Genomic DNA, 12,448 nt, shown 5'->3' on the forward strand with positions numbered 1-12,448 from the left:
TTAGTAACTTTTTAAAATTTTTTGAAGGGTTAAGATGAAGACATTTACCTTTCCCAGCTGGTCTTTGATGGCATATAATGGGCTTTTGTAAACTTATTAAAAATGTAAACCATCTCAAATAGTTTCGGCTGTATACAAATAAGTTGCTTATTTTAAAAGGAAACAACAGCAGCAAAAATTATTCTACATCTTGATGTGTAAAATTTGCACTGCTTCTTTTCACCCACAAGGATGTCAAGATACTTGTTTTCCATCAGAAGTGAATTTTCCAATAAACATATTGATTTTTATTTGGCAAATGTCATGCTGTACTGAGTAAAATATATTAATATTAAGTATGCAATGAATATCAGTTCCTGAAAGGCTTGTTATGTTTATAATATCAACTGCTTTGAAGCAAGTTGATGAATTTAGCAATCAGAAATGAAATTATGGGAATATGTAAATCAGATATCCCTTGAGTAACAACACTGCTGCGCCTAGGAAAGCATTTGAATTAATACTTGGAATTAATAAAAGATCAGACCCCAAATGCTATAATTATATTCTGAAGAAAGAACAAGATGGATACACAGGCTAAGTCTGTTAGATGTGGAAGAATACAAAGTGTGGCAAGGGTAAAAAATCATCCCTGGTGGTTGTTGCAGGCAGTAAAGCCAGTTTTTGTAAATTAGTACAATTCAAATAGGAAGGAAAGGCTCCTTTCCTCTTTAGCACTCCTAGGAAAGAACCAGTAGAGCTAAAACAATTATCTGAAGAAGCCCGGATTAGTGGAGATATGAAAGGTGAAGGAAGGGAGCAGCAAAATCAAAACTGAGGAAGAGTGAACGTGACCTGATAGCCTATGAACCTGTGTGTGCCTCACTACTGAATTTCTCCTACCAGTTAGTGTTGCTCCGAGGCTTAGTGCAAGTGACAGCTTGATAGTGAGAGGAGGAGGAAAAGCACTATGTGGACAATTTATTTTGTTTGCCAAAATCTTCTGGTAAATGACTGGGTCTGTCTTAAGAAGAATGTTGACCTAAAGCTATATTTTGAACAGTAAGAATTTCTGCTCAGCTTGGCCTATTGTGTTTTTAAACAAGTTGATATTTCAGGCAATATTCAAGTTTTGTTCACAAAATATCCTTGAAACAGTATCCACAGTTTGCTCAGATACTATTTAATGCAAAGCTGTAATGCAAACATACTAAATTTATTAAGGGATTCTGTACATTACACCTATGTCTAGACTGTTGCAAGCCTATACCAACATGTTGCATTTCCCACAGGAACTGCCCATTAGAAAGAAGCCACTTTTGCTGGCTAGGTGTTGCCCAGGATGCATTTAATGCCTTTATTACTTGCTACAGTTGAAGCCAAATTAGGGCCCAGTGACCACTAGTGTCCAAGTTTTTTGGACTTAAGCTTCTCCTATAAGCAGGCACAATGTCACTTTATTAGCTAATGCTGGGTTTTTTCTATCTTATCTGGTACAGGAAGGATATTGCACAGTTCCCATAGTATGAAAAAGTATCCAGAAACATCTCTCGTGCACACCAAAAAGTATTTTATTTTTTTTTTTATATATTAGTGTCACAGAAAAGCTATACAGATTTTTCTGGTGGAAAAAAATAAATAAATAAAATCGTATATGCTACTTTAACTTGCTTTAAAATTAAGTGTAAAATATTTAATACTGTGAAAGTGAGAGTTATATAAACATTATCCCAAATACTTGAAAAGGGCAATGTCTGCAGTAGCTTGTTTTAAAGGGAGGCTATAAATGACCAGCAATACAGTAAACATATAAATACAGCTTGTCTGGTGTTTCTAGTTTTCTGCTTTTATTTTATGGGTACTTTTTTTCCAGAGACAAAGGCACTGACAGATGTCAGTTTAGAAATTTCAACAGAAAGAGGTAATATATAACAGCTTTAATATTGTATTTGAAGGGGAAACAGGGTCCTGAGCCACATCTATTTATTTGAGTGTTGTTGCATTGAAGACTAGGAATGGTACTTATAGTATATAGGTTCCTTTAGAGAGAAAATAGCAGTTTTTGTGCTTTAAAACAGAAGAGATATATAGGAAATAACTTAGATATAAGCATGGGAATTTCTGCATAAGTCAGAAAAAGCTGAGAGTGATTTGTAGTAAAAATCTGCTTTTGGTTTTAGCAAAGTCAAACTTTTCTAAATGTTCTAATGGTGTTCACATTGAGATGGGTTATAACTTACTTAACTTAAAAAAAAATAAATGGCTGGTATTAATTCCAAAATGTTACTGATGTTCTTGAAAATGTAACAATAGGCTATTTTTTGAAGAAACTAAGCTATGTTGTTATTTTCAGTGTTCTGGTGTCTACTACTATGTGAGTAGTGTGATTTGTGATAAATGAAAACAGAATGAAGAGTGAAGACCATACTTTTCTTACTGTCAACTTCGCTTACTCAACAGTAGCTTTGTAGAGAAGGTAGAAAATCAACATGGTTTCGTTAACGGAAATTGCAAATTAAACTTGATATCAAGTCAGGCCATAGCCCTGACGTGGTCTTGTTCTGTATGGAATTAAATGAAAATGTTTTTTGATAGAAATTTGTTTTTACATTTGGTGCTACATCAATGTGGAGATATATTTGAGTGGCATAGTTGTGCTGCAAAATCGTGAGTAGGTTTGGACTTAAAGTTCAATTTTCTGTATTTAACTTGAAGCGTTACAGTTAGTATGCATTAGCAATGGAGTTTACTTTTTCTGAAAAATGTCTTCGTTCTCCCTGCAGTATTTCTAAATCACTTCTGAAATTAATTTGGATTAATGTACCAATAAGAAGCTACTGTGTAATTTGGGACGGAAAGACAAAATAGACCTCTGTTCACGCACTTTAGAGCTTAGTACTGAAATTAGTTTCATAACGATTTTGTATCACATTAGAAACAAATATGAAATGCAAATTTAATGGAATATGGCCAATTTTTAAAATTATGTCCTACTGGAAAATGGTGGAAGGGAAAAGATGCTATTTTATGTTAATCCCCTTATTAATATCTTCATTAAATCATAAGCAGTTCATTTGATTGTAAGGCATCAACATCTGAAGACAATGCCAATTATCTAAATAATTTGCAATTGAATCACTAAGTCACCAAAGTCAGCTTTAATCTGAACTATCAGTATATATCCTTTTCCAGTGCTTCTAAAATTCAGTGAGTACTCTGCACCTTTTTGTTCAAGCAAGGGTAATGTAAGCAGTGACAAAAGTGTAGTGCACAGTTACCTGAATTTTTTGAGCAGTGGTAGAAGGCAGCTTTTACAACCATACTTAAGAACTACTGTATCTAGAAGATTTTCAAGAGCCAATATCATCATCTAAACAGAAGGAAATTAAGACAATTTTAATCAATATCTCCAAAGCAGGTTCATTACAATGAGGATGTGAGGGAAAATTTCAGTTTGCAAGCCTTGATTACTTTCCTTTCTTACCCCTGCAGGTTTAATGCTATGAGGAAATTTTGTTACTGTAAGAGAGAAATTCAGGTTAACTTTTATTTATTTATTTATTTATTTATTTTTATTACAGTGAACCTGAACTCAAGCAATACTTTTGAGTGATCTTATAAACCAGATTATCATCCTAGCAAAATTCATAATAATGAGTCCTACAGGATGGTAACAGTTTCTCAGTAGCTAATTATAAAGGGACTTATGTATTATTAGTTTTTCACTGTTGTATTAGTATGGACTGGAGGTGCATTTACAGTAATCGTTGATAGCAGCACCAGCAATCCTAGAAATACTTTACAAGACTGAGTGTAAAGACATATATGAGACAATTAAGGTAGCCTACAGCTTTCTTGAAGAACAGCAAGCTGGACTGAAGATCTTGTATAGGTGAAGTACATTTTCTTCAGCATATATACCTTGTTTTGTGAAGAACGGATTGTTTCACAATCCTTTTCACAGAAAAAGAGCAGTCAAGGGATAAAGTCCAGATAATATTAAAACTTTTCAACAAATCTGTGGCTCTTCTGATTGGCAGCCTTTACCTGATGAGGACTGAACAATGTATAATTGTAGAGACGCATAATAATCACATTCTCCTCATGTAATGTAGCAGTCATAGATGGTCAGCAATGCATCAGGGGCAATACTTTGCGTTTATCTAATTAACCTGTATCAAAATATATAGAAAGAATAAAGTATATACAAAGCAGGACATATTATTAGTTTCATGAGACTCTCCAAGCAGTTTGCATTCCAACTCAAGTATTTATTTTTAAATGACAACAAATAGAACGATAAAATAGTGTTAGTTCTTATGAAAAATTTATAATTTTTTTTTACATTGCTGATTTCTCTATTAAAAATGTTAGTCCCATAAAATAACAGTGAAATTTCCCTGCTATTGTATGATATTTATCATTTAATCAGAAAATTGATCTGCAGTGATTTACTTTTCCTTTGGATTTTCATGTACGGTTCACCTACAAAGAGTAGGAGCCATTTCTGCTTTGTGGGTTTAATCTGTCCAGGGCCTACTGTCAGTCCTTGCAAATGCTGCTATTTTCCTGGAGGTGATAATAATGTGCAAACCATAATAAGTTTTGTAATTTACACTAAAAACAATACATTGAATTGTGTTACTGTCAGCTCCTGGGAAATGCATGCAATTTTGTTTTGTTTTTTCATTCCTCTCTTCTGTCTCCATCAGCTGCATTAGGATTTGTAATGTTAACATAATAACAAACATAACACATGGGTAATAATGAACGCTGCATTGTTGCTTACAGCAGAATAGCTAGAAAACAATTTCTATGCTTTATTGAATGTTTTAATCCCAACAATGTGCCAGTAATGTGTATCCAGACTAAATCAATTTGATTTAACTGCCTGGAAAATTAATTTATTCCCTATTTCTGATATAATCTTGAGCAGAGGTACATATACTTAATGGATAAATTCATTGTGGTAACTGAACACTTGCAAGTTCTGCTGTGGATAATTTTCCCAAAAATGCTTTCACAGTTTCTGATTTATATTGCTGTATCTGAGTAGACTCTTTTATGTCAATCTTATATTTTTATACATTTTAGTGCAGAAGAAAGATTTACGTAAATGACTGAAGAATAGCGCATTAACGTCAAATTCAAGACTACAGATTTTTTGAAATTGGTGCATAGTACCTTTACATGCTTTTAGAATCTGAAGCTTACCCTAAATCAAGGAAAGGCAATACAACATATTTTTTTCTTAAAACATTTTGTGCCAGCAAGTGCTTCTGACAGAAATTAGGAGCTTGTTTGTGTATTTCTTCATGTTGCTACAGGGCTTTTCCATAACAATAAATTACCGTTGAGCACATTTGTCTGCTACAGTGAAAGGAGGAAAGTGCTGGTTAGATTGCTAGTAGAATGGTTTCTGATTAAGCTTAACAGTGAAAAGCTGTTTCATTCATTGACAAGAGGAAATGAGATTGCAGAAAGAATTGTATGATGTATGTATATGTTAACTAAGAAAAAAACAACTACAGTCAGATGAATTATGCCATTCTGATGGTCTCTTAGGTAAGTGGGTATGGACTCTGATGAATGTTTAATTTACATAATACGTTAAATGAGTCTAAGCCATCAAATTGATTTAATCTGAATCATCATCTACTCAAAACTTTCTCCTGTTTAGTATTTCAATCAGTACAAAGAAATAATTTATCTTTTTGTCATATTGTCTGGTCAGTTATCAAAATCCTAGTGAAGGGTACGAGGCAAAAAAAAAGGTAATAAAAAGGCAAATAACATATTTTTTTCAATGTTGGTTGGCAAATTGTTCATTTAATTATTTAATTTATTCCTCCTTATGAGAAGTTTAATCATAATTTCTCAGTAAAAAATAACTCAAAGGATAACTCTTTGTGATGTTTATTTTGGTAAATATGCAGTATTAGGATCCCTGTATGGATACTGAACAGTAAATAAGCTGTCAAAAAAAAAAAAAAAAATCCTTTTGATGTTTCAAACANATTAGGATCCCTGTATGGATACTGAACAGTAAATAAGCTGTCAAAAAAAAAAATAAAAAAATCCTTTTGATGTTTCAAACACACACACACACACACACAAAAAAAAAAAAAAAAAAAAAAAAAAAAGAATCCATGAAACTGAAGTATCATAGAGTTTTATAATTAAGTAATTAATTTTAATTCAGCATGCATTGTTTAATGTAGGTCTGGCTTGGACAGAACAGCTTTTTGTCAGCTTTATTGCTTGTTCCTGACAAAATAAAGTTAATGTCAGCTGTCTAAGCCAAGAATAAGGCAGAGTCAGGGGTTTTACAAAAGAAAATCAAATTTCAGTGCAGAATCATTGTGATGAATGTATTGTTCAAGTTCACTTTATTAGCAGAAGTAAAATACTGTGACTGAATCAACAGGCATACGTTGCTGCATTTCAACTGTGTGTATTACAAAGGGATTCACAAAGAATCATCCTGCTCCACAGAAAGTACAGACATCTTTAGTAACCAGAGTTATTACCTGTTGGCTCTTGATGTAGAAGTGTCTCCTAGGTGTATGTGCACAGCTGTGTAGAATTTGCAGTTTGACACTTAGATATCATTAAACTGAGCATCATCATGCATCTTCTTAACAATCTAACTTCGAGGCACACATTCATCATCTTTCTTCAGGAAAAATATATTTCGTCTCCTTGAGTGATGCATATAATTAAATGTATTACAAAAGACAGATTAAGAAAAAAAGAGAGTGGAGTAACAGCGAAAGCAGATTTAAATGTACCAGAGCCCCTCAGTACAAGGATGGCAGCCCCCAGAGAATAGCACACGTTTTTAGCTATGTGTGGCAAGTATGGAAATAGGATCAGCTCCAGGAACTCCCTTGCTGTAGGTGGTTTTTCTGAACTTTGGTTGGAGTTGGGAAAAGTGAAGTCACAGAGCTGCATGGGAGAGTACAAAAGGAAAAAAAAAACAAAACAGAGAGAGAGAGAGAGAGAGAAATTAGAAATATAATGGAAATAAACAATAAAGCCATGAAATGAAAATACAAAAAGAACAGCATCAGAAAGGAAAAAGAAAGGGAAAAATGATGGTGTATTTTAGAGAGACAGAACAAGAATATGTAACACCTTTTTTGTTTATTTGTTTTTCTGAAATAGTGTGTGTAATTTATCATTTTGGGCAAATTTATTTCTGAATCCTTAGCAAATAAATAGAATTCATAGAATCATAGAATGGTTTGGGTTGGAAGACACCTTTAAGATCATCTTGTTCTAATCCTCTGCGGCAGAGATAGCTCTCTCTAGACCAGGCTGCTCAAAGCCCCATCCAGCCTGGCCTTGTGTGTTTCCACAGAGGGGGAATCCACAGCCCCTCTGGGTAACCAGTTCCAGCATCTCACCACCCTCACAGTAAAGAATTTCCTTCTAATATCTAATCTAATCTTTCAGTTTAAAGACGTTTCCCTTTGTCCTATCACTACACGCTCTTATTAAAAGTTCTTCTCCAGCTTTCCTGTAGTCCCCCTTCAGGTACTGTACGGTAAGAGCGGCCTTCCCAGAGCCTTCTCCAGGCTGAAGAGTCCTAGCACTCTCAGCCTGTTCTTGTAGGGTAGGTGCTCCAGCCCTCTGATCATCTTTGTGGCCCTCCTTTGGAGCCACACCAACAGCTACATGTCCTTCTTGTGTTGGAGGCCCCAGAATTGCATGCAGTACTCCAGGAGGGTACACATGAGAACAGAATACGGGCGTAGAATCTCTCAGCCTGCTTGTCATGCTTCTCTTGATGCAATCCAGGATATAGTTGAGTCTCTGAGCTGCAAGTGCACATTACCAGCTCATGCTGAGTCATTCATCAGGCAGTGCTCCCAAATCCTTCTTGTCAGAGCTGCTCTTGAGCCATTCTCTGCTCAATTTATACATGTGCTTGGGATTGCCCCAACCCAGGTGCAGACTGTTGCACTTGGCCTTGTTGAACTTCATGAGGTTGGCGTGGGCCCACCTCTCAAGCCTGCCCAGGTCCTTCTGGAAGCTGTTTCAAGCAAACATCATGTGAATGTCTAGGCAGTTTTAAATTATATTTAATTAGTTGAGGTTATGACAAAATAATTGGTATGAGAGTTTGAAGTTCCTAAATATACCACTTTTGTAACCTTATTTCAGTGAGGTGTCATTCTTTGCTTAGTTATGCTTGGGAATCACAAGAATAGAAAAATCTAAATGATGGTTATATATGATATTATCTGTTTTTCTTAGCATTTAGAAGTTAAATGTTTTAAAAACAGAATACATGCAAGTGTCCATAATCCCCTCAAAATTGTGATTATCTCTGTGTATTAATATAATGATGTTGAGTCTCTTCTGAGTTGTTTTATTTCTAATACTGTATAAACATCTCATTATTTAATTAGGTTAGTTTGCTCACTGAGTTCATAAAGTGATTAGAAACTGCATGGATAAGTATTTCAGGTAGCCTTCTTAGTAAGTTCTGATTCCAAAGGGCAGTGTGCCCTTTCGTTTTGCCATTTCTGAGTGCAAGACTGAAATGCCAAGTAAAACTACGTGAAGCAGGTTCAGTAGCACCATAAACTGTAAAGCCATAAGAAGCAAGCTCTTACAGATCCCAGCAGCTTGTCCTTGTACAGGTATGCAACAAAGATAAAGAGGGAGCAGGGTGCCATACTTGTTGGCAAGCTTTAGCTTCTGAATGTAAGTTGTGAAAAGCCTGTCTTCTGGTTTATAGGTTTCAGGTGACTATGGGAAAATATGACTTTCAGCAAAACAGTTGAAAACACTTTTATCTGCTTTATAAACATATATGTCTTTATGGATTATGTTAATGCTTTGTGTAGCACCCAATATCATGAGTAACCTGCCTGTATTTTTGGGGACAGAAATTCTAGATAAGCTTCATCAGTGTATATTTTACTTTAATCATATGGAGAGTACCAAATGCACAGAGCACTGTGGGGGAAAAAAAAAAAAAAAAAAAATATCAAATTGATCTGAAGTCTAGATCATAGAATCATTTAGGATGAAAAGAGCTTCCAATATAATCAAGCCCATCCATCAGTCTGACTTAACAAATACCATCACTGTACCATATCAGTAAGCACCACATCCACACATCTCCTGTTAAACACCTCCAGGGGTGATGACTTCCCTGAGCAGTCTGTTCCATTGTTGGGTCACTTTCTCTGTGAAGAAATTCTTAATTCTTCCTAAAGATCTAAGCCTCACCTGGTACAATTTTAGTCAGACACAATTTAGCTAGGAGCATTTCCACATGCTTTACTGGAAAATCCCTCTTCTACATTCCATGCACATGGTTCCTATTTTGGTACAAGGGATCTTACATTTAAAAAGCATCCCTGCCACTGATCTAGCCTTTTCTTTTGTCATGGTTTAATCATTTTCATCAGTATTCCACATCATAGCATTATGTAGTGCATTGAGAGTTACAGAGTTAATGCTCCAGTTCTGGGTACCTGTCTCAGAAGAGAAGAATTACATCTCCCAGGGGACTATTTGTTTTTCTGTTACCCTTTCCACTCAGAAGGAAGGATAAAACTGTTTATATATCGTGAGACATCCCCTTTTTTTCCTCTACTGCTCAGTCAGACTATACATCTCCCCTCAGCATTAGAGTAAGGCCTTTGGTTACATTTTTAGGCTCATCTCCACACGCTTTCCCCATTTCTTTTTCCTGGGGTGTGGGTTCATGGGTTCCCCCACACCGCTAGTCACGGAACTGGGCTAAACCAGCCTGTAAAATGTTGACTTTTTTTTTTTTTTTTTTTTTTTTTTTTTCTTTTTTTGTAAGACCTATTGCATATTATGCCATGGAGTAAATGAGAAAATTCCCTTGGCTAATTTTGTGTTAGTTGAAATAAATATAGAAATACTGTAATAGCTATTATAGATATTTTTATTTCTTTTTTGTATATGCTGGAGGAGGGAAAGAAACTGATTTAAATATTGTGAATTTGTACAAAAACATCTCAGGAACAGCATTTAAAGAGTCTTTTAATTCACATTTCTCTTCATAATACTATACTGACTGATGTTTTTTTCCTGTGATATAGAACATTTTGGCAAATATAACATCTAATTTCTACTAATATTAATTCAAAAAACTTTGGAATTGAGGAATTAGAATTTCCTGACCTTGCTGTGGTTACTGTTCCAAATGAACAGTCTTGATGTATGTAGGAGTCTGGTTGAGTCATTTTTTCTGTAAGGGGTTATATGCATACAGGCGCATAGAACAATTGCTTCAGGTGCTTTGCTGGGAATAAGCTACTTATTGTGGTATACTTCTCCTAATTCCATGCATCTTATCACTATGATTTACCTACAAAATCTGTAATGCTCAAATCGGTGTGAAATACCATGCATGCGTATGGAAGCTACATATTCATTTTAAGCTTAGCATTACTGAAACCAAGGTGTGTGCTGGAAAGGCAACTTTTCAGCCTCACAACGATAGAGAATATTTATGTTTAGGTAAACTTCCAGGCCATTGCCACTATTTTTTTCTAATAATCAATCATATCTGAAAAACAAGCAAACAAAATAAATAAATAAATAAAAAATAATCCTAAGTTTGAACCAGGTATTGTTTTAACATGTATCAGGTAAGATAAGAAAAATTCATAAGTAAGAGGCTTCTGAAGGTCTCTTCTGGGTCTTAGAATCACATAAAGACAGAGTAGTAGGGGTGAAAGAAACCTCTGGAGATTATCAAGTCGAGCTTTCCTTCTGAGATGGTTATTATTTTGAGAATAATGGCTTTAGTGAAGGGTACCAAAGAAGGCAATAATTTTTATAGGCTCTCATTTGTAGCAACCTAAAAAAAATAACCTTTGAGAAAATCAAAGAGAATTTCTAATAAGAATAGGCTTAATTCCAACAGTGTAAACTTCAACCTCAAATGCAATTCCTGCCTTGAACTGTGAATATGTGCTGCTGGGTCATATTAACAATGACCACTTTTTCCCAAGTTATGCTATGTTGATCCATACTTAAAATCTGTGCAAAAGTTGGAATGGGGCATACAATTGACTCTCTGCAGTCTAATGAATTAGTAATTGTGAGCTGAAGTGTGGTGATGTTGTGAAGAGTTCAATTCAAGTATGACTGAATTTTTGAATAGTCTCTCATGGTATCATACCTAAAGATCTAATGGAAAAGAAAAATACAGAAATAAAAATGTATGAACAGCTGTTGTGTTCATCTTTTATGTTCCTGGGAATCTGTGTTCTACCAAGTTTAACTATTTTATATCTGATGTTTATATGCAGTTTTACTTTCTCTTTAATTTAAGTTATACTGCTAGAAAGACAGACCAAGCATATATAATGAAGGTCTAGAGTATTATATGCTAAAATACACGGTTTCTTCTGGAATAAAATAAGGGTAGTTTCAGCATTGAACTTGAAAGCTCTTTAGTATAGACATTACTCAGCTTTTTTTATTTTGTTTTGTTTTGTTTTGTGGTTGTTTTGTTTGTTTGTTTGTTTGTCTTTTTTGAGGTTGTTTTCTCTCTAAACCCATAAATATGAGTTTCCGCTTATTTTAGCAGTAAACTGTTGAAAATGATTTTACTCTTTTCTGCTTGGACATTTTGAGAAATTACACGGTAAAAATACTCATGGTCTACTGATGACTAAGAATGGGAAATGATTGATTTCCTTATTTATGTATGCATACTTTCCTGAACAGGCACACCATGCTCAGTGCTTAAACTATAGAGTCAGAACTGTGGGGGTTTTTTGTTTGTTTGTTTTTAAAATAAAATGAACTGTGTGGTAGACTTCTAATGATAAAAGATACAGTTAGTAAAACTTGGAAAATAGTTTGTCTTGGTTGTCTTTTGGTAGTTCTGAATTTTGTTTTGTAAACAGAAACTATATAAGTAATAGAATTCCTTAGAAGTGTAGTTCCCACTCAAAAAGTGGACAAAGGTTTATCAAGTTTCTTGCAATCAGGGACTAATGCAATTTTTAATAGCATCTGGAAATGCTCTTGAAACATTTTCTTATTTGATTTGTGTTGATTTGTTCACAATGGTTCACTGGATATTTAAAAAAACAAAACAAAACAAAACAAAAAAAGCAACAAAACAACACAAAAGAGTTTATACCTTCAGGGGTGTAGCAGCAAATTGGTTCACAAGTCTTTCTCACAAAATGATCTTACTGCTATGATCTTTATCTGACAAGAATATAGACAAAAATAACAACAACAAGAACGAAACAACCCAAAAGGTACTTGTTAAAAAAAAAAAAGAAAAAAAGAAAAAAAAAAAAAAAAAAATAACAACAACAAGAACGAAACAACCCAAAAGGTACTTGTTTAAAAAAAAAAAAAAGAAGAAAAGAAAAACAAAACAAAAAAAAACAACTAAAAGATATGTTTTTGTCTGTTTTGCTTTGGATTTTTCTATTTGGAATTCAGGTGA

The 12,448-nt window shown here is 34.3% G+C and overlaps 1 protein-coding gene across 19 annotated transcripts in view; it reads left to right on the forward strand.

Moving 5' to 3' along the window:
• Window positions 1-12,448, forward strand: part of DMD (dystrophin) — a 1,014,969-nt gene that overhangs the window by 621,761 nt on the left and 380,760 nt on the right. The window lies entirely within an intron of this gene.

Source organism: Coturnix japonica, chromosome 1 (assembly GCF_001577835.2).
Source record: "Coturnix japonica isolate 7356 chromosome 1, Coturnix japonica 2.1, whole genome shotgun sequence".
Classification (NCBI taxonomy): Eukaryota; Metazoa; Chordata; class Aves; order Galliformes; family Phasianidae; genus Coturnix; species Coturnix japonica.